This window comes from Scyliorhinus torazame, chromosome 9 (genome assembly GCF_047496885.1).
Source record: "Scyliorhinus torazame isolate Kashiwa2021f chromosome 9, sScyTor2.1, whole genome shotgun sequence".
NCBI lineage: Eukaryota > Metazoa > Chordata > Chondrichthyes > Carcharhiniformes > Scyliorhinidae > Scyliorhinus > Scyliorhinus torazame.
The window spans coordinates 257,976,440-258,004,247 of record NC_092715.1 but is presented as its reverse complement, the minus strand read 5'-3'; positions in this window follow the sequence as shown (position 1 = coordinate 258,004,247).

The following is a 27,808-nucleotide window of genomic DNA, read 5'->3' as shown; positions in this document are numbered from 1 at the left end:
TAGCATTCATGTCAAGAGGGCTAGAATACAAGACCAGGGATGTACTTCTGAGGCTGTATAAGGCTCTGGTCAGACCCCATTTGGAGTATTGTGAGCAGTTTTGGGCCCTGTATCGAAGGAAATATGTGCTGGCCTTGGAAAGGATCCAAAGGAGGTTCACAAGAATGATCCCTGGAATGAAGAGCTTGTCCTATGAGGAATAGTTAAAGACTCTGGGTCTGTACTCGTTGGAGTTTAGAAGGATGAGGGGGGATCTTATTGAAACTTACAGGATATTGCGAGGCTGTGACACAGTGGACATGGAGAGGATTTTGCCACTTGTTGGAAAGACGAGAAGCAGAGGACACCATCTCAGACTAAAGGGACGATCCTTTAAAACAGAGATGAGGAGGAATTTCTTCAGCCATAGTGTGGTGAATCTGTGGAACTCTTTGCCGCAGAAGGCTGTGGAGGCCAAATCACTGAGTGCCTTTAAGATAGAGATAAATAGGTTCTTGATTAATAAGGGGATCAGGGGCTATGGGGAGAAGGCAGGAGAATGGGGATGAGAAAATATCAGCCATGATTGAATGACGGAGCAAACCCGATGGGTCGAGTGGCCTAATTCTGCTTCTATGTCTTATGGTCTTCTGGTAGCAGAGAGCTTAGAGTCCATGCCTTCCACTGTGGCCAATTCCATGACATCACTTGTGGCTTGACATTGTCACACACAGAATTATGCCTTTCAGCCAATATCTCAGATATCTTCATCAGCCTCCCTGGAGATGCCCTGGTCCACTGGCAGGATGGACTCACCAAACATAGTGGCATAATGGTGTACGGTCGGGAGGGAGTAGGTCTTGGGAGTCCTCAAGATTGAGTTCATCGAGCCTTGTGGCATCATGTCAAACATGAAGGAGGAAACCTCCTGCTGATTAACACCCACTGCCCTCCCTAACCTGATCAACCAGTACTGCTCAATGTTGTGCACCATTTGGAAGAAGCACTGAGGGTAGGAAAGGCATAGAATGTACACTGTTTGGGAAACTTCAATGTTCATCACCAAGAGTGGCCTAACCGTGCGAAAGCATCAGAATCATGACAATGGTTGACAGCTTGGGAACATCTCCATATCCCACTATTGGAGGCATGTGGACTGATTTGAACCAGGGGGGGTGTATATGCCCTAAAGAGGGTGAAGGCACTCTGGAAAAAGGGCAATATATATTTCCTGCAGCAAGCTGACCAAAGTACAGTACTGTTCCCTGCAAGTGTATGATTTAGAAGCAAGACTGAAGAATTTTAGCAGGTAACAGCAGAGGAACACGAACTGTCACTGCTTGAACAATAAATGATGAGGTTGATATTTCTGCACAGATTAAGGCCATATACCTGCGGATAAGACTATTTGATTAGATTACTTCAATTGCTGACCTTAGAAACAAAGCCCTGCGAGAAGGTGCGCCGATTATACAGTTCCCGCGGTGCTCGCTATCTCTTGTCAAGCAAACCTTTTCTTCCAATCCTGCCTTCTGCGGGAAAGCCCATCAAACATGTCGCTGTCAGTTCGGGATCGAATTGGGGAAATCAAACAGATTGCAATAGGTGGAAATGAGTCAAGTGGGGCCACAGAGGTGCTAATATAAATCGCCTCAGGGTTTCCAATCCCATTAAAATGGATTCCGAGAATCCAATACTGGAGGGCAGGCTGAAAGAGGCCGGCCCTCATTTCTCAGCTGACTGCCAGCTTCAGACAACTTCACTCCTCGTCAGACAATCCCAATTTCTTTCAGCCGGTGCAGTAATATCCAAAAGGCAACAAGATCATTTCTTCATGGGGTCCAAAAATAAAACAGCACTGAAGGAGGCCTTTCTGCCCATCACGACTGTGCATTCTCTCTGAAAGAGCTGTCTGATTAGTCCCATTTCTTTGCACCGCCGGCCTCCCTCCCCGAGCCTGCTCTGTCATTGAGTAGCATCACGGCTGATCTTCTCCCTTAGCCCTGCCTTCTCCCCCGTCCTCCATACTCTGAGGCTGGACCCTGCCTTTGGAGGGGGCCCAGAGGAGGTTCACAAGAATGATCCCGGGAATGAAGGGCTTGTCATTTGAGGAGTGGTTGAGGACTCTGGGTCTGTACTCGATGGAGTTCAGAAGGGTGAAGCGGGAGCTCATTGAAACTTCCAGAATACCGAGAGGCCTAGAGTGCATGTGGAGAAGATGTTTCCACTGGTTGGAGAGAGTAGAACCCGAGAGCACAGCCTCAAACTGAAGGGACGACCCTTTGAAACTGAGAGGAGGAGGAATTTCTTCAGCCAGAGGATGGTGAATCTGTGGAACTCTTTGCCGCAGAAGGTTGTGGAGGCCAAATCACTGAGTGTCTTTAAGACAGAGACAGATAGGTCCTCCATTAATAAGGGAATTGGGGTTACGGGGAGAAGGCAGGAGAATGGGGATGACAAACATGTCAGCTATGATCGAATGGCGGAGCAGACTCGATGGGCCGAATGGCCTAATTGTACTCCCATATCTTATGGTCTTAAGGTTCCCTGAGGGACCATCAACCTACTGATCTCAGTTCTGAATCCGCTCTGTGGTGGGGCATCCACACCTCTCAGGGACAGAGCAGTCCAAAGAATCACAAACCTCCTCACCTCAGTGCTAAGTGATCGGCCCACCTCGCCTGAGCCTGTGTTCCCCGAGCTCCCGGCTCCCCATGCCAGGGGAAGCAATCTCTCAGTGCCGTCCCTGTCAGCCCCTTCGGAATCTTGTTCGGGGTTTGAAAAAAATAGATGCCTCGATTATGACAAGAGATGGCAATAATGGTAATGCCCAGGCCAACCTTCTGATGACATGGGTTCCAATCCCACCACGGCATCTGGTGGAATTTGAATTCAATTTTTTTTTTTAAATCAGAAATTGAAAGCTAGCCTCAGTAATGGTGACCTTGACAGCTGTCACTGTTTGTTGCAAAAACCCATCTGGTTCACTCATGTCCTTTAGGGAAGGAAATCTGCCGTCCTTACCTGGTCTGGCCTACACGTGACTCCTGACCCACAGCAGTGTGATTGACTCTACAACGCAGAAGAAGGCCATTTGGTGCATCGAGTCTGCACCCACCCTCTGAAAAGACACCTAGCCAGGCCCACTCCCCCACCCTATCCCTGTAACCCCACCTAAACTGGACAAAGTGCCAAAGTGGACTTAGGTGCCCCTCTTACTTGATCTTTCGATTTGATGAGATCTACCATGCGGAATTAGTGAGGTCTTGCGACACTAAAACTCAGTAGAAATTTGAGTTAAACTTCTCGGATGCAAACAAGAATCGTTATTGCCTCTATTTGATTACAATTAGGAGAAACTTAAATCTATGCTCAATAAGGTCCGGCTAGCAAAAGGGCTTAAAGAGAAGTAACTTGTACACAATTTAACTTCCAAAATAATACAGAAATGGTTTCTTGCTTACGGCAAAACAGCTTGCATTTACTTCAAGAGTTAGAGTGGAAAAGTGAAAATATGAAAAATAGAGATAGCGAATAGTTAGATCAAAGTATAGGGTGATCCCGGAATAAAAATGGCCGTACGGACCATCATGTTTAAAGGAAATCTTATCAGTCTTGAGCCATCGATCGACACCTCTATGTCGTCCTAATTGGTTTGGGCTAGAATCAAATGTATTTGATTCGATGGTTAGCTGTCAATCCTTAATGTGCAACATAAGTTCTGAATGTTTCATGTTTGAATATTTGTGCATGTTATGGAATGCGATTCTGTGCTATTATCTAGACTGTTTTCTACTGGGTTTCTGCTGACTTTGCTTTATCCACATTATGAACAATAGTGCCTTCATGTTGCTATGGTGCCTGCTTCGTCCTTGATCAGATTACTGGTACAGCTCATTTCTTAATGTCAAACTGTCTTTGAAAATAAGTTTATTAGAACAATAGCTTTTTCACCTTGCTCAGTGAAAATATTGTTTTAATCTGCAATTAGTTTTTGCACGTTTCAGGCTTTTTGTGTCTCTGTTGAAGCTATGTGTTTTGTCATGACCTGAGGTTACGAGTGCTGAAATCCTCATTTCAAAATGGGTGTTAAAACTGGGTCTTAATATTTACATTAAAATAGCCTAAATACCTATCAGATCTATCAGGATAGTCGATTGCTATCAGTCGGCCAGTGTGGGTCCAGAAGGATGGCCGGTTGGTAAAAATGGGTCCTGGCCAAAACAGTTTGAAAAACACTGCATTAGAATTTCAAATTCCTTTGCCTGCTATTTCAATGAAGAGAGGAACAGATTTATTTTAAATGACATGTCCTCACCTTTTTTTAATATGGGACAGAACAAATTCCCGTGAATGAGATACAGAATCCCAGCGCAGGGCGTCATTCGGCCCATCAATGTCAATGCCAGCTCTTTGAACGAGCTATGTTATTGGTCCGGCTCCTTCTGTTCTTTGTCCATAGACCTGCGATTACTCCTTTCCAAATAAAGATCCAATTCCATTTGAAAGTTACTATCCACGCTGCTTCCACCACCTCTTCAAGGTGCAGTGGAGACCGTTCATGACATTATTCGAGGAGCTGTTTGTCACAGGAGGGGCAGGGGAGGGACTAAAAGAGGAAAAACTGCACAACCTTCTCATTATGCTTTGATGGACTGTGTACTTTGTTGATGTTCTGTATGTTTGGAATAAAGAATCTTCTAAAAAAAACAAATGGGCGGCACGGTAGCACAGTGGTTAGCACTGCTGCTTCATAGCGCCAGGGACCCATCTTCAATTCCGGCCTTGGGTAATTGTCTGTGTGGAGTTTGGACGTTCTCCCTGGGTCTGCGTGTGTTTCCTCCGGGTGTCCCGGTTTCCTCCTACTGATTTGCAGGTTAGGTGGATTAGCCGTGCTCAAGAAAATTGCACTTTAGCATCCAAAGGTATACAGGTTAGATAGGGTTACGGGGATAGGGCAGGGGAATGGGCATAGACTGAATGGCCTCCTTCTGCACTGCAGGATGCCATGGATGAAGGCATTGGTAACTGCAAAGCCTATGGACCCTGACAATATTCTAGCAATAGCACTGAAGACGTGTTCTCCAGAACTTGCTGCGCCCCTAGCCAAGCTGTTACAGTGCAGCTATAACACTGGCATCTACCTGGTAATGTGGAAAATTGCCCAGGTATGCTCTGTATGGTAGTCGGTATTAGGGGTATTACGGTTCCTAGGTTGGAGGTACCTGATACTGTAAGACCATTGGTGTTGGAGGTACCTGATACTGTAAGATCATTGGTGGAGCCTGCCTGCTGGTTCCGCCCAGTAAGGCGGAGTATAAGAGTCTGTGTTTCCCTAGCTGCTGCATTCTGTACCTGCGCTGCTGGTGGAAACATCTCGTTCAATAAAGCCTTCAATTGTCCTATAACTCGCTTCGGGAGTTATTGATCGTGCATCACTCTGTACACAAAATGTAGGACAAATCCAATCTGCCATAATTACTGTGCCCTTGACCATCAGCAAAGTGATGGAAGGTGTTGCTATCAAGCGCCACGTCCAGCTATAACCTCCTCACCGATGTTCAGTTTGGACCAGTTCACCTGATCAGCAAATCAGCTCCAGACCTCATTACAACCTTGGCCCAAACAAGAGCAAAAGAGCTGAATCAAACAGGTGAATTAAGTGTAGTTGCCCTTCACATTAAGACAGCATTTGACTAAGTATGGCATTGAGGAGCTCCAGCAACATTTAAGCCAATGGGAATCAGGGGAAAACTCCCCACTGGTCGGAGTCACACCGAGCACAGCGGAAGATGGCTGTAGTTGTTGAGGCTGATCATGCCAGTCACAGGACATCGCTGCAGGTGGTGCTCGGGTCCGATCATCTGCAGCTGCTTCAGTGTTAGAAAGTGGGATGTTCGCTGGTTATTGCACAATGTTAAACATCATTCACGACTCTTCAGATACTGAAGCAGCCCACGTGAAAATGCAACAAGATCTGGGAAACATTCAGACTTGGAATGCTAAATGGCAAAAAAACATTGGTGCCAGTCAATGACCAACTCCAATAAGAGTGAATCTGACCATCATCCCTTGACATTCAATGGAGTTAACATTACTGAATCCCCACCATCAACATCCTGGGGGTTCCCATTGACCAAACACTGAATTGGACTGAACATATAAATTCTGTGGCTACAAAGCAAGTTGAAGGCTTTGAATTTTGCAGCAAGTAATTCACTTCCTGATTCCCCAAAGCCTGTTCGCCATCTACAAGGGACAAGTGTGATGGAAGATTCTCTACTTGTCTGGATGACTGCAGCTCCAACGACACTGAAGCAGCTTGAAATCATTCAGGACAAAGCAGCCTGCTTGATCGACACCCCACATACCACCTTAAACACTCATTCCCTCCAACACCAATGCACAGTGGCAGCAGCATGTACCATCTAGAAGATGCCCTGCAGGAACTCGAAAAAGCTCCTTCAGCACGGTGGCACGGTGGTTAGCACTGCTGCCTTACAGCTCCGGGGTCCCGGGTTCAATTCCGGCCTCGGACAACTGATTGTATGGAATCATAGAATCATAAAATTTACAATGCAGAAACAGGCCATGCGGCCCATCGAGTCTGCACTGGCCCTTGGAAAGAGCACCTTACTTGGGCCCATGCCTCCACCCTAGCCCCGTAACCTCACCTAACCTTTTTGGACACTAAGGGCAATTTAGCATGGCCAGTCCACCTAACCTGCACATCTTTGGACTGTGGGAGGAAACCGGAGCACTCGGAGGAAACCCACGCACACACGGGGAGGACATGCAGACTCCGCACAGTCAGTGACCCAAGCCGGGAATCGAACCTGGGACCCTGGAGCTGTGAAACAACTGTGCTAACCACTGTGCTAACGTGCTGCCCTTTCTCCCCGTGTCTGCATGGGTTTCCTCTGGGTGCTCTGGTTTTGTCCCACACTCCAAAGATATGTGGGTTAGGTGGATTGATTGGTCATGCTAAATTGCCCCTTAGTGTCAAAAAGGTTAGGTGGGGTTACTGGGTTACGTGGATAGGGTAGAGCTGTGGGCTCGGGTAGGGTGCCTTTTCCAGGGGCTGGTGCAGAATTGAAGGGCCGAACGGCCTCCTTCTGCACTGTAGATTCTATGATTCTATGACAGCAGTTTCCAAATTCACAGCCTAGAACGACAAGGGCAGCAAGGGTATGAGAACAGCCACATGCAAGTTACCTTCCACGCTGTGCGCCATCCTGATTTGGAACTCTATCAACGTTCCCTCACTGTTGCTCTGTCAAACTTCTAGAACTACATTCATAACAGAATTCTGGGTGTACCTACACCACATGAAGGTGTTTCACCACCACCACCTTCTTAAGGGCAATTAGAGATGGGCAGCAAATGCTAGCCTTGCCAACGATGCACACATCCCATGGAAGCATGGCAGCATGGTGGCTCAGTGGTTAGCCCCGCTGCCTCACGGCGCTGAGGTCCCAGGTTTGATCCCGGCTCTGGGTCACTGTCCGTGTGGAGTTTGCACATTCTCCCCGTGTTTGCCTGGGTTTCGCCCCCACAACCCAAAGATGTGCAGGGCAGGTGGATTGGCCACGCTAAATTGCCCCTTAATTGGAAAAAATGAATTGGGCACTCTAAATTTATTTTTGTTCTAAATCCCATGGAAATATGTTTTTAAAATCACCAACCCTTCTGCCAGTGGATACAGTTTCTCCCGACCTACTTGATCAAAATCCTGCATGATTTTGTCACCTCTATTAAATCTCCCCTTAACCTTCTCTGTTCCATGAAAGACAAACCCGGCTTCTCCACATAACTAAAACTCATCAAGTCCAGTTCCACTTCACTAAATCTCCTCTGCGACCCTCTCCAAGGACCTGACCTACTTCCTAATTTGTGTGATGTGATTTTGTATCTGCTGTTCTGCAATACCTGACGGGAAAAGTCTGACAGACAAAGACCAACAATGAACATTCAGGTCAATCCAGATCTGGATGCTAGGGCCCACGTCTGATGGAAGTGTGGCTTGTTCGAATGCATTTAGCTCAAATTCACCTGCCCCACTGTATCATCAGGGAACCCGAATGCATTCCCTGATGTACCAGACTGTCAACCAACTCAGACGTCCATTCCTGCTCTATGTTATCACAGGAGACTTGAACATGTCCCTGAATAAGAAAATACAAATGTTGGAAATCTGAGATAACATCAGGAAGTGTAAAATTATAAAACAAGTTTATCAGGAAGAGGAAAGCTTGGTTAATGTCTTACATTTATCTTCTTCATCTGTTCTGACAAAGGGAGATATTGACCTATTTTGCAGTGATGATATTTACGGAGGAGGTGGGGAGCTGGGGGGGAGGGGTGTGGTGTGGTGGTGGTGGTGTGTTTAGAGTGAGGGGAGGGATATTTGTCATGAAGCATGAAGTTCTGAGATTCCCGGTATGCTGCGAAGTTTTAATGCCAGGGTGTGTGCAGTTTTTTGTAACAGATTCCCCACCCAGAAGGTCCCTGTTGCAGATTTTTAATATTTTAACATCTCCCTCAACCCAAATTCACCCCCTATGACATTACCAACTATGACTTGATTGGCTAACATCCTTAATTTATTCCTATTGTCAAAGCTGATGGAGGATATAAACCAGAAACCTAACTTTCTTCCACCTGTCAATCTTTTTCTTCAGTTTTGAACGATCGGGAGCACAGAAGAAATCTGGACCTTTCCCTTTTCACGGAGTGGAGGTGCCGGCCGTTGGACTGGGATGAGCACAGTAAGAAGTCTTACAGCACCAGGTTAAAGTCCAACAGGTTTGTTTCGAGTCACTAGCTTTCGGAGCGCAGCTCCTTCCTCAGGTGAGTGAAGAGGTGGGTTCCACAACCACATATATAGACATGGTTAATGATGCAAGATGATACTTTGAATGCAAGTCTTTGCAGGTAATTAAGTCTTTACAGGTCCAGATGGGACGACTGGAGAGAGGGATAATCACAGGTTAAAGAGGTGTGAATTGTCTCAAGCCAGGACAGTTGGTAGGATTTTGTAAGCCCAGGTCAGGTGGTGGGGGGTGAATGTAATGCGACATGAATCCAAGGTCCAGGTTGAGGCCGTACTCATGTGTGCGGAACTTGGCTATCAGTTTCTGCTCGGCGATTCTGCGCTGTCGCGCGTCCTGAAGGCCGCCTTGGAGAACGCCTACCTGAAGATCAGAGGCTGAATGCTCTTGACTGCTGAAGTGTTCCCCGTCGCAGACATGTGAACGGACATTCACCCCCCCCCCCCCCCCCCCCCCCCCCCCCCCACCCCCCACCACCATCTGGCCTGGGCTTGCAAAATCCTACCGACTGTGACTCAGCTAGTGACTCGAAACAACCCTGTTGGACTTTAACCTGGTGTTGTAAGACTTCTTACTGTTTCCCTTTTCAGATGCTGCTGGTTATGTGTTTCCAAAATTTTCTCTATCGGTTCTGGACACACTCCCTGTTGTCTGTGATCCTGAGAAATTCCAACGCATTCCCTCCAGCACAAGGCTATCTGGGAATCAGAATACCTTTCGTCACGTGCCACCTTGGATGCATTCACTCCTGCTTTAGATTGTAAAAGAATCGAGAGACGTGCAATGGTATAAACTCTGCCTCGTCTTTAACCATCTCAGAGGTTTAAGGGCAGCACAGTAGCATTGTGGATAGCACAATTGCTTTGCAGCTCCAGGGTCCCAGGTTCGATTCCGGCTTGGGTCACTGTCTATGCGGAGTCTGCACATCCTCCCCGTGTGTGCGTGGGTTTCCTCCGGGTGCTCCGGTTTCCTCCCACAGTCCGAAGATGTGCAGATTAGGTGGATTGGCCATGATAAATTGCCCTTAGTGTCCAAAATTGCCCTTAGTGTTGGGTGGGGTTACTGGGTTATGGGGATAGGGTGGAGGTGTTGACCTTGGGTAGGGTGCTCTTTCCAAGAGCCAGTGCAGACTCGATGGGCCGAATGGCCTCCTTCTGCACTGTAAATTCTATGATAATCTATGATTTCCAAACCTGAATTGGTGCTCCTGCCCAGACTTCATCCGTCTCGTTTCGTTGTCATCCAGAGTACCTTTGACAATCCGATTCACGTTTTCCAATAAATATAGAGCGCTTGTATTATTGGATTATTTTGGAGCGACAATGTATAACTACCATAATCTGCCTGAAGGTGGAGCCAAAGAGCAAATCCAGAAAGTGTAACTTTTGGAATTTGAGCACAGACGTGAGGGGCCGAATGGCCTATTTCTGTGCTGGACGTTCCTGCTATTCACACGTTGTCCATCTTACACTGCATCACAGGATTGGAATGAAAATATTCTATGTAGTACTGGTGCAGGGCAGTGGGAGGTTGGGGAGTGTGGTGGGGGGTTGTTGGGGTGGGGGCTGGGGGGTGGGTAGGGGGGGGGGGCGGTGAGGCATCTCCAGTGCTCATTTTAGCCTCATAAAGACCTTTTACAGCGGGCAGACGGGGTCTCAGTTTAACATCTCCTCTGAAAGACATTTTACGCCGGCGGAATTTTCCAATCCCGCCAAAGTCGATGGAGTTTTAAACGGCTCGCCGCCTTTCACGGCCCCACCCCTCCCGCGCTGGATCTGCCCAGAACCGCCCAAAAGTGCAGTGCTCCCTTGAGGACCACACGGGGAGGAATCATCTTGAATTACATGACCTGGAGTGGGATTTGAACACATAAACTCTGACTCAAAGCCAGGAGCATGGCCAAGGTGAGAGGTTGAAATAATTAGCATTTCCATTATGGGCTTCTCATTGAGAATACCCCCGACAAAAATGCTCCTTCCCTGGAAAAACAGAAATTTCGTACAATTAAATATTGGGAAGACTGGAGGTTTTGGTTCCCGCTCTAGACTCCATCCGTCTCCCTGGAAACAGTCTGAGATTAAGCCAGTTTTTTCCGGTAGTCTTGTTGTCACATTTCACCCCAAGATGAGTTTCTGACCGTATATTCGTGCTATCACTGAGACCATCCATTTCCACGTCAGTAACGTTGCCTCACTTGATCTGCTGCTCAAACCCTCTGTCGTGCCTTCCTTACCTCTCCATTTGGCTATTCTAATACACTCTCTCTTGGCTGGTCTCCCATATATAAACTGCAGGCCATCCAGAGCTCTGTTGCCCAAGTCCCATTCACCTATTACCCCTCTGCTCGTTGCCCTACATTGGCTCCCGATTAAGCAACATCCTGATTTTAAAATTGTCAAGCTTATTTTCAAATTTCTCTCTGGCCTCGGCCGTTCCTATTCTCTCTAATCGCCCCCAGACCCCCAACCCTCCAGCGCCGCACCTCTAATTCTGGCTCTCGATCATCCTGATTTGAATTGATTCGCCAATGGTGGCAAGGTAGTCAAAACTGCTTTCTCGCAGCCCCAGGACCTGGGTTCAATTCCGGCCTGCTTGGAGTTTGCATGTTCTCCCCGTGTCTGCGTGGGTTTCCTTCGGGTGCTCCGGTTTCTTCCCACAGTCCAAAGATGCGCAGGTTAGGTGGATTGGCTATGATCAATGTGAAGGGTGACGGGAATGGCTAGGGGGAATGGACCTAGGTAGGGTGCTCTTTCAGAGGGTCGGTGCAGACTCAAAGAACAAGAACAAAGAAAAGTACAGCACACGAACAGGCCCTTCAGCCCTCCAAGCCTGCGCCGACCATGCTGCCCGTCCAATCTAAAACCTTCTACACTTCCGGGGTCCATATCCCTCTATTCCCGTCCTATTCATGTATTTGCCCCTTAAAAGTCACAATCGTACCTGCTTCCACCACCTCCTCCAGCAACGAGTTCCAGGCACCCACTACTCTCGACTCGATGGACCGAATGGCCTCCCTCTGCCCTGGACGGATTCTATGGTGGCTGAGCCTTCATTTACCTCGGCCCACAGCTCTGGAACTCTCTCCCTACACCCCTCCATCTCCCTCCCTCACATTCCTCCTTAAGGCACTTGTTAAAATTTACCTCGTTAGCTAAGCTTTTGGTAATCTGACGTGATATCTGCTGATGTGGATTATTTCAGATTTCCAGCACCGCAATATTTCATTTGTGGAACAATTTAATGTGGCTTGGTGTCAGATTTTATTTTGAAGTGCTGTGGTGAAGTGCCTTGGGATGTTATACTACTTTACAGGTGTAATATAAATAGGGGCTGGCTGTTGTCACTCTTATTTACAGTAAGTATTTTTGGAAATGGGCAGAAAAAATGTTATGGTTTACTTTTGCATGATTTAAAAGTTGATCTTACGACCATCTCAGGAGAAACCAACAGTGTAGTTCTGCAGGAACATTCCCCAGCTGGGATATTATAGAGCTGTGTGAGTACAGACACTCGCTGTTTTCCCCTATCGCCAGCACACAGTCAACAGAAGCTCTTTGATGCTCTCTTGTGGCTTGGACTCGATTTGCAAGCATAATGAGAGAGCTGATTTCTGCCCAGGAGCAACATCTTTCCTCGGTGGTTTCCACTTCCGGGCGACGACGTCAGTTTCAGGATTCAATACGTTTCTCTACTTTGGGCATGATCTAATCCCTTGCTCGTGTCTCGCAGAGATAAGAGTCAGAGTAAAGCTTCTTATACACTGACCCAGTAACAAGCTTCAATCCAGAATCCCCCCGGCAGAGCTGTGTATCATTTGCCTTCCCTGCAGTCGCCAAACTGAGGGATGTCGGGGTGAGATTTCAAATCAACGGCACAGTCTTAATGCCTCCACCGCCTTATTTTACATAGGAGCTGACAGTTAACAGAGAGAGGAGGATGTTTAAGGTATCGTTTCTCAGTGTGGTGAACATCAATAGTGGTATATTATATGTATTACGGCATTGCCCGTATATTAGAGGTATAATGATAAATCCCTGCCTGCTGGCTCCGCCCAGTAGGCGGTGTATAAAAGCGTGTGCTCTCCTGCGCTGCAGCCATTCTGGTTCCAGCTACAGGAGGCACAACATCTTGTTCAATAAAGCCTCGATTGTTCCACCATTCTCGTGGTAATTGACGGTGCATCAATTTATTGAACAAGATGTTGTGCCTCCTGTAGCTGGAACCAGAATGGCTGCAGCTCAGGAGAGCACACACTTTTATATGCCACCTGCTGGGCGGAGCCAGCAGGCAGGGATTTACCATTGTACCTCTAATATACGGGCAGTACCCGTAATAACTATAATATACCACTAGTGGTGTTCACCACACTCAGCTAAATTCAAAGACAGGTTTCAAAAATGCAAGTAGACTGTCGAAACTCACTTTGACTCCCAATCAGCTGCCTACACAATGCGAGTATTTAAAGAAACAACACAGGTTAGATTCAGCATTCTACTTGTCAGAGAATATATTAGCATGTGTCAATATATTACAATATACATGCAATTTATCCCTATTCTTCCAGAAACATTAATATTTCTACAACATGGATGGATCAGACTCGACATAGACAATGGAGGAAACAATGGTCGGGATACTATGGTTAACAACCAGAGAAAGTAATTTGCATTTCAATCACAATAAGGGAACATCTAAAGATTTGTTTATGCGTGTCTTGGGTCTGGATGAATCACAATGATGTGCCATCAATTAACACAAGACGAGTAGTGAACAAAACTGTGGCTTTAATAAGATCAACAGAAAGCCTCCTGGCCACTGATCCCGAACTGGAGCAGGGCCGGAGGTCAGCCACCTTTATACCGAGGGGAGGCGGAGCTATCAGGCAGTGGTTTACCACAATACATGTAGTACAATAACAGTTTACCACAATACATATAATACACTAACAGTGGTTTACCATACACAGTCAGTCTGTGCAGTCGAGGTGGCAGGACTGGAGACAGCTGCACAGGCAAACAGACAGCACTTTCATTAAGGTTAAAGATGTTGGAATTAAGACAACATTCTTTCTGATTTCTGCGTGATGTAATCCCCAATGATGCCGTGTCAGTCGTAGCTCTCTTGGTAACATTCAGGCCCCTGCTTCAGAAGGTCTAGGTTGAAGTTCTCCCTTTAGGAAACCTGAACACCGAAGTCTAGGGTGACACTCCTGTGCAGCACCGAGGAAGTGCTGCACTGTTGGAGGTGCCACCTTTCATATAGGACATGAACCCAAGGCCCCATCTGCTGTCTCAGATGGACATGAAAGACCCCTGGCACTGAGTTTTTGGTGGTATTTTCCACATGCACCCCGGCACATTTCCCCACATTTAGGCAGCCAGGGGGCGGGATGCTCTGCCCCGCCGCGGCACATTTCTGCCTCACCACGCCAGCGGGATGTTCCATTATGCCGGCCCGTCAACGGGGTTTCCCATTGTGGGGCAGCCCCACGCCATCGGGAAGCCCCCGGGCGCCGGCAACACGGAGCTTCCCGCCAACGGAGAATCCCGCTCAGGGTCTTTCGTTCCCACCGATATCTATGGGACGTGGTGTGTCCCGCACCCTGCACCACTGGAGAATGGGGCGCAGGTTGTCGGCATCGACGGGACTGGATGATCCCGCTGGCGGGATTGGCTGGAAAATGTCAGCCAAAGAGTGCGGATGAGTTAGCCCTGATATCCCTTACCAGCCTCCCCGAACAGGCGCCGGAATGTGGCGACTAGGGGCTTTTCACAGTAACTTCATTTGAAGCCTACTTGTGACAATAAGCGATTTTCATTTTTCATTTTCATTTCGTATCCTAGCTAATGGTGCGCACCAGGTAATGTCCCAGGAGCCTCTTCACTGAGGTGTGTGTCTCTGGGATGGTGGAGGGTGGAGACAGCTGTCGTCCCCAGACTGGTGCTTCGGGGGTGTCTCGGGTTGCCTTCGGGGGCTCGCGTCAGTGCGTATTGTCTTATTGCGGGGACACCGGAAGGGCCCACTCGTCGTCAGGTGATCCTGCAAGACCCAAGATGACGCATGATTAGATCGCGTGTTGGGGTGGTGGGTGGTGTGGTGAGGGGGTTGTGAAGGGTTGGTGTGGGGGTGGTGAGTGGGTTGTCAGGTGATGGTGTGGGGGTGGTGAGGGCATGGCCGGGTGATGGTGTGGGGGTGGTCTGGGGGTCATGCCACACAAAGAACAATAGAACAAAGAAAAGTACAGCACAGGAACAGGCCCTTCGGCCCTCCAAGCCTGCGCCAAATATGCTGCCCGTTTAACCTAAAATCTTCTACACTTCCGGGGTCCGTATCCCTCTATTCCCATCCTATTCATGTATATTTCAAGATGCCCCTTAAACTTCACTATTGTCCCTGCTTCCAACACCTCCTCCGGCAGCGGGTTCCAGGCACCCACTACCCTCTGTGTAAAAAACTTGCATCGCACATCCCCTCTAAACCTTGCCCCTCGCACCTTAAACCTATGCCCCCTAGTAATTGACCCCTCTACCCTGGGGAAAAGCCTCTGACTATCCACTCTGTCTATGCCCCTCATAATTTTGTAGACTTCTATCAGGTCGCCCCTCAACCTCCGTCGTTCCAGTGAGAACAAACTGAGTTTATCCAACCTCTCCTCATAGCTAATGCCCTCCATACCAGGCAACATCCTGGTAAGCCTCCTCTGCACTCTCTCTAAAGCTCCACATCCTTCTGGTAGAGCGGCGACCAAAATTGAATACTATACTCCAAGTGTGGCCTAACTAAGGTTCTATACAGCTGCAACCTGACTTGACAATTTTTGTACCCAATGCCCCGGCTGATGAAGGCAAGCATGCCGTATGCCTTCTTGACTACCTTCTCCACTTGCGTTGCCACTTGCAGTGACCGGTAGACCTGTATGCCCAGATTCCCCTGCCTGTCAATACTCTTAAGGGTTCTACCATTCATTGTATATTTCCCAGCTGCATTAGACCTTCCAAAAGCGTTACTTCACATTGTCCGGGTTAAACTCCATCAACCATCTCTCCGCCCAAGTGTCCAACCAAATTATATCCTGTTGTATCCTCGGACAGTCCTCATCGCTATCCGCATTTCCACCAACCTTTGTGTCGTCTGCAAACTTACTAATAAGACCAGTTACATTTTCTTCCAAATCATTTATATATACTACAAACAGCAAAGATCCCAGCACTGATCCCTGCGGAACACCACTAGTCACATCCCTCCATTCAGAAAAGCACCCTTCCATTAATACCCTGTTTTCTATGACCTAGCCAGTTCTGTGTCCACCTTGCCAGCTCATCTCTGGTCCTGTGTGACTTCACCTTTTGTACCAGTCTCCAATGAAGGACCTTGTCAAAGGCCTTACTGAAGTCCATATAGACAACATCCATTGCCCTCTCCTGATCAATCATCTTTGTCACTTCCTCGAAAAACTCTAACAGGTTAGTGTGACAGGACCTCCCCTTCATAAAACCATGCTGCCTCTTGCTAATAAGTCCATTCGCTTCCAATTGGGAATAAATCCTATCTCGAAGAATCCTTTCCAAACATTTCCACAATATTACTAACTGTTCACTTGCTCGCCGAATGCTGACATCCGTCTTGGCAACAGCCCTCTCTTCGGGCCCCCCGACCAGGTACAGTGCCTGTCGCTCTGCTGCGGTGAGGTCCCGCAGATCTGGCGTCGCTCTGCTGCGGTGAGGTCCCGCAGATCTGGCGTCGCTCTGCTGCGGTGAGGTCCCGCAGATCCGCGTCGCTCTGATGCGGTGAGGTCCCGCAGATCCGGCGTCGCTCTGCTGCGGTGAGGTCCCGCAGATCCGGCGTCGCTCTGCTGCGGTGAGGTCCCGCAGATCCGGCGTCGCTCTGCTGCGGTGAGGTCCCGCAGATCCGCGTCGCTCTGCTGCGGTGAGGTCCCGCAGATCCGCGTCGCTCTGCTGCGGTGAGGTCCCGCAGATCCGGCGTCGCTCTGCTGCGGTGAGGTCCCGCAGATCCGGCGTCGCTCTGCTGCGGTGAGGTCCCGCAGATCTGGCGTCGCTCTGCTGCGGTGAGGTCCCGCAGATCCGGCGTGGCTCTGCTGCGGTGAGGTCCCGCAGATCCGGCGTCGCTCTGCTGCGGTGAGGTCCCGCAGATCCGGCGTCGCTCTGCTGCGGTGAGGTCCCGCCGATCCGGCGTCACTCTGCTGCGGTGAAGTCCCGCAGATCCGGCGTCGCTCTGCTGCGGTGAGGTCCCGCAGATCCGGCGTCGCTCTGCTGCGGTGAGGTCCCGCAGATCCGGCGTCGCTCTGCTGCGGTGAGGTCCCGCAGATCCGGCGTCGCTCTGCTGCGGTGAGGTCCCGCAGATCCGGCGTCGCTCTGCTGCGGTGAGGTCCCGCAGATCCGGCGTCGCTCTGCTGCGGTGAGGTCCCGCAGATCCGCGTCGCTCGGCTGCGGTGAGGTCCCGCAGATCCGCGTCGCTCGGCTGCGGTGAGGTCCCGCAGATCCGCGTCTCTCTGCTGCGGTGAGGTCCCGCAGATCCGGCGTCGCTCTGCTGCGGTGAGGTCCCGCAGATCCGCGTCGCTCTGCTGCGGTGAGGTCCCGCAGATCCGGCGTCGCTCTGCTGCGGTGAGGTCCCGCAGATCCGGCGTCGCTCTGCTGCGGTGAGGTCCCGCAGATCCGGCGTCGCTCTGCTGCGGTGAGGTCCCGCAGATCCGCGTCGCTCTGCTGCGGTGAGGTCCCGCAGATCCGGCGTCGCTCTGCTGCGGTGAGGTCCCGCAGATCCGCGTCGCTCGGCTGCGGTGAGGTCCCGCAGATCCGGCGTCGCTCTGCTGCGGTGAGGTCCCGCAGATCCGGCGTCGCTCTGCTGCGGTGAGGTCCCGCAGATCCGGCGTCGCTCTGCTGCGGTGAGGTCCCGCAGATCCGCGTCGCTCGGCTGCGGTGAGGTCCCGCAGATCCGGCGTCGCTCTGCTGCGGTGAGGTCCCGCAGATCCGGCGTCGCTCTGCTGCGGTGAGGTCCCGCAGATCCGGCGTCGCTCTGCTGCGTTGAGGTCCCGCAGATCCGCGTCGCTCTGCTGCGGTGAGGTCCCGCAGATCCGCGTCGCTCGGCTGCGGTGAGGTCCCGCAGATCCGGCGTCGCTCTGCTGTGGTGAGGTCCCGCAGATCCGCGTCGCTCGGCTGCGGTGAGGTCCCGCAGATCCGCGTCGCTCTGCTGCGGTGAGGTCCCGCAGATCCGCGTCGCTCTGCTGCGGTGAGGTCCCGCAGATCCGCGTTGCTCGACTGCGGTGAGGTCCCGCAGATCCGCGTCTCTCTGCTGCGGTGAGGTCCCGCAGATCCGGCGTCGCTCTGCTGCGGTGAGGTCCCGCAGATCCGGCGTCGCTCTGCTGCGGTGAGGTCCCGCAGATCCGGCGTCGCTCTGCTGCGGTGAGGTCCCGCAGATCCGGCGTCGCTCTGCTGCGGTGAGGTCCTGCAGATCCGGCGTCGCTCTGCTGCGGTGAGGTCCCGCAGATCCGGCGTGGCTCTGCTGCGGTGAGGTCCCGCAGATCCGCGTCGCTCGGCTGCGGTGAGGTCCCGCAGATCCGCGTCGCTCTGCTGCGGTGAGGTCCCGCAGATCCGGCGTCGCTCTGCTGCGGTGAGGTCCCGCAGATCCGGCGTCGCTCTGCTGCGGTGAGGTCCCGCAGATCCGCGTCTCTCTGCTGCGGTGAGGTCCCGCAGATCCGGCGGTCTACCTCCGATCTTCTCACTCTCTTCCTGCGGTTATGCGCCGCCTACTTCAGGGGGAGGGGGTGGGGGGAAGACAGAAAGGGCAAAGTGTTAGGCATGCAGAGGATGGGCTACTGGTGGCCTTCGTGGCCAGGGTACCTGGCCATGGGGGGGTGGTATGGGTGCTGGCATGTAGTGCAGGGTGGGGTGCGCGCACACTGCCGACGTGTGGGCTTCAGCCGCCCTATGGGTGGGGTTGGGGGGGGTGGTTATGGGTGTGTGGGATGGGAGTTAGTGCCCTACGCATGGTGTTGCATTCTCACCCTGGCCACCCTGAGGAGGTTGCCTAGCTTTTTACGGAGCTGCAGGCGGGTCATGGCGCAGGGGCCCACGGCGCTCACAATCTCGGTCACCTGCGCCCAGGCCCGGTGTACGGCGGCGGGTGGCAGCCTTCTTCCCACCCCTGGGAACAGGGTGGCCCGTCTCTCCTCCACGGTGTCCGCCAGGGTCTCGAGCTCGCATCATGGGGTGCCACTCTTCGCGTTGCCACCTCGTTGGCTGGCATGATTATATGTGGGGAGTGGAGTGCTGCAGCTTGTCAGCCTCACGGATGGCAAACCCGACCCTGGCAAATCGGACACTGGTTTTCATTGCAATCACTCAAGTTCCACGTGGTGCCAGTTCTAGCACACTAACGGATCATGAACTGCTCCGGCACTGGCACCAATTTTGACGTCGTAGAAGTCAATCCAAGTCCCAGCGTCAACACGTAGTCTCTGAAATGAAAAATCATGGCCATGGTATATAAAACAATCCTAATTACTAACACAGTATTAAAATCTTTAATAGCACATGAGAATTTAGCTTGCAGTTAACCCTTAAACAGCTACTCAATACAGTGAATACAATACCTGAATCTCTATTCCCACTTAAACAATAAGAAATAAAACCCTCTCAGCTCTCAATCCACTTGAACTACCTATGGCACATAGGAATATTTGAGTACTTGTTTTACAAGTCCATTGAGAAAGAGAGATCTCCTGACACTGCTTTGAAGACAAGATCTGACTCCTGTCAGACTCATGCACAAACTCTGCGGTATCTCTCCAGAAGCTGTTCCACAGCTTGTTTCAGCTCCACCTTGTTCTCCGACAATTCTGCACTGCCTTAAAGGCTGTTAAGCTCTTCTAACTGAACTGTAGAGAGGTCAAACTGTTCGGCTTTTGGACACAGCTTCATTCAGATCAGAAATGAACTGCTGTCTGCAAAATGCCTGATACCTTAGTTCTACCCGGCAACAACATCATCTTACCAAGCTGAAATCTAATTAACTCCATGGGAATCCCCTTAATCCAAACAAAATTCCATTTGCACAAGCTTTTTATGATTCTTTGATTGCATCCCTGGCTCCCAACCTTTTAAACCAGGATTATTTAAAAAGCAAGACTGCAGCAGTCACACACACAAACTAATGCATGCGTTTAACCCTTACTGCGCCAAATACCTATAATACAATGGGCATGATTTAACTAAGGTCACATAGCAAGCGCATTTAGCTGCGTGTTTCCATAATACTTTCAAACGCTGCTCATGTTAGATACGGGGCCTCAGCGGGGAACACCCGGCTGGGGCTGCACATAGCCCTGTTTTCTGCACTGAGGTGCTCCGCTCGCTGGAACTCCTCAGTGTAGCAAGAGATCGGGACGCCATTTCTGGAGCATCTGACACGACTCCTGCAAGCCTCAACTCACTATGAGGGGGGGTCCCCAGGCCAACACCTGCGCCTGGCACCCCTAGTCTGATCACCAGCACGTGAAAAATGCCAGTTGGCACCCTGGCAGTGCCACCTGGGCACCTTGGTATTCAGGTGACACTGTCAGGATGACAGTGCCAGGGTGCCCAGGTGGCACCAGCAGTGCCATGGTACCAGTGGGCAGCACGGTAGCATTGTGGATAGCGCAATTGCTTCACAGCTCCAGAGTCCCAAGTTCGATTCCGGCTTGGGTCACTGTCTGTGCGGAGTCTGCACATCCTCCCCGTGTCTGCATGGGTTTCCTCCAGGTGCTCCGGTTTCCTTCCACAGTCCAAAGATGTGCGGGTTAGGTGGATTGGCCATGCTAAATTGCCCTTAATGTCCAAAATTGCCCTTAGTGTTGGGTGGGGTTACTGGGTTATGGGGATAGGGTGGAGGTGTTGACCTTGGGTAGGGTGCTCTTTCCAAGAGCCGGTGCAGACCCGATGGGCCGAATGGCCTCCTTCTGTACTGTAAATTCTATGGAATCTATGAAATCCTATCCAAAGGGCATGCACCGAGGGGCCTCTGATCGCCTGGGAAACCCCCATGATGCCGTTCCGTCTCATCCCCATTTGTGGAGACTAGCACTGAATGGGGCTTGCCCGAGGTCTCTGAGGCGAAGGGGAAATGCATTTTAAAGTGAGACTAGCTGACTCGCTCCAATATGCAGATTCGCAAAACGTGATCCTGCCCACAATGGGTGGGATTCACATTGCAACGTCTTGTGAAATCACACATGTACCTCGTGAGGCATTATGAGCCGGGTAGATCCTGTGAGTGTGTCTCCCAGCTTCCATGGGCTACGCTGTGCCGCGGTGCGCTGCATTCCGGGTGCAATGTGGCCGTTCAAATGTGCCCTGTACATCTGAAATTCCTACATTCATCACAGGAACAATATTGGCTCAGGACACCAGGGAAAATTTACTTTACACTTAATAATTGTACTCTTTATTGACACAAGTAGGCTTACATTAACACTGCAATGAAGTTACTGTGAAAACCCCTCGTCGCCACATTCCGGCGCCTGTTCGGGTACACAGGGAGAGAATTCAGAATGCCCAAATTACCTAATAGCACGTCTTTTGGGACGTGTGGGAGGAAACCGGAGCACCCGGAGGAAACCCACGCAGACACAGGGAGAACGTGCAGACTCCGCACAGACAGTGACCCAAGAGGAAATCAGACCTGTGAAGCCATAGTGTTAACCACTATGCTACCGTGCTGCCCACTTCTATAGCGCTTGCAGCATCTTCTACAGCCACCTGAGAGGGAGATTATATTTCTCTCCATGCAAGGAGGCAAAACTGGCACCATGTTCATTTTAAGATGCGCTTTTGGTGTAGTGTGGCATCGCACGCTCGAACACACTGTTGGTGAAGGCGCCTTGGAAACAGGCTGATCCTAAAACATAAGTAGATGAAGATGATTCTCTCCTCAGTGGGGAGGTTGCAGTCTGCGCGGGTCTGAAATTCTGCCTCCCTCGATAGCACAAGGATTCAGTGACAATAGCTGGAGTGTTCATCTCCTGCCAACAGTGGGAACTTGGCGGGCGGGGAAACTTCATTTGATGAGAGGTCAAAATTCAGTTTCCCAACAGTGGGATGAACTTTAGCAGTTTTGTTCTCGGGATTTTAAAGGTGGGTTAAAAGTTAAAGGTTAAAGTTGGATCGAATTGCCTGATGAATGATGTCAGAGATGACATCATGATGCTTAGCATGTCATACATGATGATTAAAGGAGCACCTCACTGGAATTACGCTCTCCCTCCAAGTGAAGTTTCCCGTCAGTTAAAAAGTTTGTGACTGCACAAAGATGGTGTGCACCTGGCGGGGTAAAATTCTTCCATGATTAAGAGTGAATTCACAAGTTCATTTAAAAAATAAATTTAGAGTACCCAATACTTTTTTTTTTCAATTAAGGGGCAATTTAGCGTGGCCAACCCACCTACCCTGCACATCTTTGGGTTGTGGGGGCGAAACCCACGCAGACACGGGGAGAATGTGCAAACTCCGCACGGACTGTGACCCAGGGCTGGGATCGAACCAGGGTCCTCGGTGTCATGAGGCATCAGTGCTACCCACTGTGCCACCGTGCCACCCTTAGTTCATAAGTTCATAAGATATAGGAGCAGAATTAGGCCTTTTGGCCCATCGGGTCTGCTCCATCCTTCGGTCATGGCTGATCTCATCCTGGCCTTAACTCCACCGTCCTGCCCGTTCTCCATAACAGTTCAACCCATTACTCATGAAAAATCTATCTAACTCCTCCTTAAATTTACTCACTATCCCAGCATCCCGCACTCTGGGGTAATGAATTCCACAGATTCACAACCCTCATTTTACAACCCCCCACAAGAGGAAGCATCCACTTCACGTCTACTTTATCCATACCTCAATTAGAACCTCCCCTCATTCTTCTGAACACCAGAGAGTACAGGCCTCAGCTGTTCAATCTCTCCTCATACGACAAACCCCTCATCTCTGGAATCAACCCAGTGAACCTCCTCTGAACTTGCTCCAAATGCCACCACACCTTTCCACAAATAAGGGGACCAAAACTGTGCACAATACTCCAGGTGCGGTCTCACCAATGCCTTGGACTGTTGCAACAACACTTCCTTACCTTTATACTCTATTCCTTTAGTTGCCACTGCATTGTCCTCTTTGGGGAGTGCCTGTAAATGCCAGCCTGTGCTTCAGACCGGGTGGTGGCAACGCAGGTTACGTGGACGATGGCCAAGGAAAGGAGGAATGGTTCCGGGGGGTGGGTAGGAAGGATGAAGCAGTGGCTGGGGAGAGGTGGAAGTGGCGGCTGTCTGGGTGCCCCTTTAAAAATGGCGCTCAGACGTTCAACCACATGAGTTAATAGCGGGGACGGTAACGGCAACTTCCTGCCTGCCCCCCACCACGAGAATTGGCGAGCACCTCGCGGAAGCATATTTAAAGAGCTGGGCTGTGCAAGATTGTGCATGGTCAACCATCCCATTCCCCCACCAGCAGAAATCGCTCCCCTTTCAGTGCCTGGCATCAACGTCAGAGTAGAAGATTCCGGCCAACATTCCACCTTTGTCCATCCATATGTTACCTCTGGCACCACATAAATTGGCATTATTAAATTTTTGATTTCCATCTTCTTCTTTTGCTTCTGTCTCCTTTATTCTCTTCGTGGCCTTCCTATTGTCCTTTCTTTTTCCTCTCCCCCTCTCTCTATTTTTCCCTCTCTGTTTTTCCATCCCCTTGTTTTTGTCCACCTCTTTCCTGATTCTTATTCCTTCGCGGTCCTACTGAGATTGTGAGTGTTGGTGTTCAGCACAGTGTTATTTATCTTCTTCCGGAGGAGGGGGAGAGAGGGCGTCACGAAGGCAAGCCTGTTCCAACATCCACAGTGCGTCGTACTGACAGGGGGGGGGGGTTTAATAGAAATCTTTGACATACACGATGTAGGCTGGGAAAGTGCAGGGCCCCACGGCACTTCCTATCGCCCTCTCATTCAGTCGCATGGCACTGAACAGCGTCAAACCTGATCGTGTCAGCGGTCTTGACAAACGGTGCATGAGCAACTTACCTTACTAATTGAAGAGTGACAGCAGACCAATTGCACATTGAAATGAAATACCAACAAGACTGAGTGTCAAGCTTATCTTCTCTCTGAAAGCAAGTGTCGTCCAAGCTCCAGGTCTGATCCGCAGTTCCGGCTCTAGCAACGAGCAGAGATCCTGAAAGGTTTCTGGAGTTAGTTTTTGTATTCTACAAATTAACGGCGGGGGAAATTTTTTGGAATTTCTAAGATCAGTACACAATGTCCGCGAAGTGGGACAATCAATGCAATAAGACTGCAGGCAACGTACGAGGTTTGTTGTTTCATAGTTTCATAGAATTTTCAGTTCAGAAGGAGGCCAGTCGGCCCATCGAGTCTGCACCGGCTCTTGGAAAGAGCACCCCATCCAAGCCCATGTCTCTACCCTGTCCCTGTAACCCTTACAGTAACCCCACCCAACCTTTTTGGACACTAAGGGGCAATTTAGCTTGGCCAATCCACCTAACTTGCACGTCTTTGGACAGTGGGAGGAAACCGGAGCACCCGGAGGGAACCCGCGCAGACACGGGGGAAACGTGCAGACTCCGCACAGACAGTGACCCAAGGCCGGAATTGAACCCAGGACGCTGGAGCTGTGAGGCAACAGTGCTAACCACTGTGCCACCCTGCCGCTACTGCGGAGGCGCATGGGAACACCATCACCTCCACGCCATCCTGTCTTGGAAATGTCTCGCCACTCCTTCATCATCGCTGGCGCAGAGCCCTGGAATCCCTGAGCTAACAGCCCCGTGGGTGTACCTGCTTCAAATGGACGGCAGCGGTTCAAAGCAGCGGCTCATCACTGGCCAGAATTCTCAGGTCAGCGCAGCCCTGCCAGCAGGTTTCCCGGTGGCACGGGGTGGTTACAGTGGAGAAACCCATTGACAATCGGCGGGAAGGTCGAATCACGCCGGCGGCGAACAGCAAGCGGCTGAGAAACAGGCGGCTGGCGGACCGGAGACTCCCGCCCACTAACCTCTCTATTACCCATCCTTAAATGCCATTAACTCTGGCCCCAGTAGCAATACTCATAGCCAGCGAATGAATAAAAGAAGGACTCTTTCAAGTCAGGACATCCACTTGTGTGCCTGCAGTGTCGTACGCTCAAAGAAAAATAAATTGACTTGAAACTAATTGTCATTGCCATCTGAACATGAGCATGAACTGATCAGCTTTGTAGTGGGAATGAATGGGCCGTGATTTTGAGTGTTGGGGTTTTATGTTCAATTCAGAATTCTGCTTGGATCACTTAATTAAGGCTGTGTTTTTACAAGAATGAGGAGGTTCGTTGAAGAGAAGAAATGGGTTGAAGCCGTGACAAAGCAATATTGTTCCATCTAACATTCAGTCCCATTTTCTGAGGATCACGTTAATAGTGGCTCGTGTCATTCTCAGTGGAAATACACCCATGATAATAGCGCATTGACCCGACACTGCTTGAGATGCAAATGAGAAAGCAGTTTTCTCGGAATGGATAATGTTCCTTTGAGAAAACTGGCATCATTCTCGGACGTGAATGCTTCCAAATGTGATTTGAAACACCTGGCATCTGTATATTAAAGTTATTGGTGTGATGTTCTTTGTGTTGCTTATTTAGGATGGTTGGCGTAGTGTTCCACAAAAACCACAGTATAGCTTTTACTTCAACAAAGCTATGATTTTATTTTCACTACTAAACTGGGATTCCACACTTAGTCCTTTCGAATACAGAATTGATCAATAACATCTCACTACACTCATCCACTGCTAATCTCATTACTGGTATAAACTATAATCTAACCTTCTCACACTAACTGCTCTGACGACCTTCGCTAGCTATCTCCTGCATACGCTCCTCCCCTAAGGTCTAGCACCACTGCCTCATATAGTTGTATCTGTAGCTCCCTCTAGAGGCTACTCTTGACACTACATTAACCCTTGGAATGCTGATCGTTATGATAATACCCCAATTGGTATATAAAAAATTGCCAGCTCACTATCCAAAACTCAGATTTCCCTGCACTGATAATGCTACGTGCCCGAGACACATCACAATATAAAAAATTCTTAACAAGGGGAGAAGATTACATGGCCGAGAGATCATTGAACAAATCCGAGATGCGGAATTTTCAGTCATAAATTAGCCTTAAACATTAGCTGAGGTTCCTTTCACTTGGCCATTAATCAAACACCAGTCTTAGCTGATTTAAAATGAATGGGCGGGCATCAGTGTTAAAATAATACCAATCAGAAATTCTAGTTCTGTGACAAAAACGAGCCATGGTTAAAATCGGCAAGTTGTATTCATTGCACAGGGGAGAGATAGCCTTATCCGTTTCTTAAACTACTTTGCGGTCTATTAACTGAATTTTTGGCTACTTCGAGTTAACGATTATCTTTGTGATGAAAATAGCTCAAATCACATCTTCTGAAAACATCAAGAAAAGGTGTTTTTAGCGAGAGAGCATTGGAGAATGCATTAGGCTCGGAGAGACTTCAATCTGACGATAATTTAATTAACTCTTAGTGATGCTCCAGCTATTCAACTACTTGGTGCATCGTCAGTAATAGCAGAAAACGGCAGATGCTGGAAATCTGAAACAGAAAAAAACAGGAAATGCTGGAGAAACCCAGCAGATCAGGCAGCATCTGTGGGGAGAGAAGCAGAATTATTGTTTCTGCGGAGTTGGAGTAAGGTAGGAATGTAAAGGGAGTATGTAGTTGGAAAGGGGGCGGAGGAGCTGGGACAGGGTGGAAGAGCAGGGATAGGTCGGGGCAAAGGAGATTTTCAGCTCCCTGGCCTGCCCCAAACACAACCACACCCCTCCCGCAAGTGGCCACCTAACCCTTGCAGTTTAGTTTCCCCCATTAACACATTCTGCTATCTTACCTGTTGCCACTATTTGCAACCTTCATCCCTTAATGGCATCGTTAACACTCCCCTTGGCCTTATGTCCATGACAAATGTATTCACATCTCCTTTGCCCCGAACTATCTCTGTTCCTCTATTTTGCTCCACCTCTCCCGCCCTCTTTCCAGCGGGGTAATCCTTCCCATTTCTGCCTGTCATCAGTTCTGTACAATGATCATCTACACCCAAAACGTTAAGTCCGTTTCTGTCTCCACAGATGCTTCCAGTCCTGCTGCGTTTATCCGGCATTTTCTGTTTTTATTAACTCTGTGTATCTTGTTCGTAAGTATACATCTGTTGCTATTATCCAATTCATTCCTGGGAAATGCTTGTTACTTTTCACCATCCCTGCCTCAAAATGTTGATCAATATGCTGTGTGTTTAACAAGTGCCATCCATTGCATTTCTCCCACTGGTGTTATGGGCCAGGGTTTAGAGAACCCCAAAATGTATCATGGGGTTCACCTGACCCACAACTTTTAATAGATTGTGGTATGGGGAGCACACGGCCCACTCTACAGGTGTGGTACAGCAGAAATGGAAAAGTATTTTTTAAAGCAAAACAATGTTTATTCTATAAACTCAAGTTAACCTTTTTAAAACATACAGTGAACATCTTAGCAACCATTAATTCAAATTAACTCCCAAAGAATACAACACTAAGTAATCCTTAAGCTGTCCTTTTAACATCCATAAGACTTAAAAAAGAACTTTTAACAGAAGCACACCAGGTTAAAGTCACTACTGAGAGCAGTTATTAGCTTTAAATCACGAAAGGATCGATTTACAGTTTTTAGATTACAGAGAGAGAGACTAATACCCCTTCTGGCTGTGACTGCAGCTATCCAGCTCGAAAACGAAACTAAAACACACCCTGCAGCAAACAGCCTAAAACTAAAGTAAAAAGCTGACAGACAGCCCAGCTCCACCCACTCTCTGACATCACTGCAGTAATAAACACCCATTTCTTAAAGGTACTCTCTCTACAGATATTTATATATACACCCATTTCTTAAAGGTACTCTCACATGACACTGGATAT